The sequence below is a fragment of the Tachyglossus aculeatus genome, chromosome 1, assembly GCF_015852505.1.
Source record: "Tachyglossus aculeatus isolate mTacAcu1 chromosome 1, mTacAcu1.pri, whole genome shotgun sequence".
Lineage (NCBI taxonomy): Eukaryota > Metazoa > Chordata > Mammalia > Monotremata > Tachyglossidae > Tachyglossus > Tachyglossus aculeatus.
This window is the reverse complement of record NC_052066.1, coordinates 10,519,381-10,520,857: the sequence shown is the minus strand read 5'-3', so window position 1 is coordinate 10,520,857 and position 1,477 is coordinate 10,519,381.

The following is a 1,477-nucleotide window of genomic DNA, read 5'->3' as shown; positions in this document are numbered from 1 at the left end:
ATTATTATTATTATTTCCCCAGCCCTCAGCCCGGTGTGGGCAGGGATTGTCACTCTTTACTGCTGAATTGTACTTTCCAAGGGCTTAGTCCAGTGCTCTGCACACAGTAAGCATTCAATAAATACGACTGAATGAATGAATGAACAGCATCTGGCACATAGTAAGCGCTTAACAAATACCATCATTATTATTATTATTATTACCCCAGTCCTTAGAACCGTCCTTGGCACATAGTAAGCACTTAATACCGTAATTATGAACAATAATTAACATTCCTTGCCCACAACGAGCTTCCAGTCTAGAGGGGCAGACAGAAATGTAAATAAATTAATATTTATTTCCTTTCCTCATCTCCCCCTTCCTTCTGCGTTGCTCCTTTCCTTCATCTCCCCTCCCAAACCCACCCCACTCAGGTTCCCCTCCCTCCTTTACTTATTTCTATTAATATGTCTCCCCCCTCTAGACTGTCAGCTCGTTGTGGGCAGGGAATGCGTCTGCTTATTGTTCCGTTGCCCTCACCGCAGCGCTTAGTACAGTGCTCTGAACACAGTAAGCGCTCGAGAAATACGATTGACTTCTCCTTCTACTAAGCGCTTGGGCGCTCACTGTGTGCAAAGCACCATACTAAGCACTTGGGAGAGGACAGTCTAACAATAAACAGACACATTCCCTGCCCACAGTGAGCTTATTTATTGAGCGCTGACTATGTGCAGAGCGCTGGACTAAGCGCTTGGCCTCCCTTTCCTCTTCACCCCCTTCTCTAGACTGTGAGCCCGCTGTCGGGTAGGTACTGTCTCTATGTGTTGCCGACTTGTACTTCCCAAGCGCTTAGTCCAGTGCTCTGCACACAGTAAGCGCTCAATAAATACGATTGATTGATTGATTGAACGCGATTATAAATAAATCAGGGTAAACTCTGACACCCCCGCCCCCAGCGCGTCGAAGGGACAGCCGTCGTTCATTCGTATGTATTAAGCGCTTCCCGAGTGCAATTTATCTGTTGGGTAGGGATTGTCTCTTTTTGTTGTTGATTTGTTCTTCCCAAGTGCTCTGCGCACAGTCAGTGCTCAATAAATACGATTGAGTGAATGAATGAATGAATGTAATTGATTATATCTGTAATTGATTTATATTAATAAGAACATTATGGTACTCGTTAAGCTCTTACTATGTGCCGAACACTGTTCTAAGCCCTTGTCTGTGCCCCCAACTTCTAGACAGTAAGCTCGTTGTAGGCAGGGAATGTATCTGTTTGTTGTATTGTCATCTCCCAAGTGCCTAGTATAGTGCTCTGCACACAGTAAGCGCTCAATAAATACGATTGATTGATCGAACGCGATTATAAATAAATCAGGGTAAACTCTGATGCCCCCGCCCCCAGCGCGTAGAAGGGACAGCCGTCGTTAATTCGTATGTATTAAGCGCTTCCCGAGTGCAATTTATCTGTTGGGTAGGGATTGTCTCTCTTTGTGGTTGA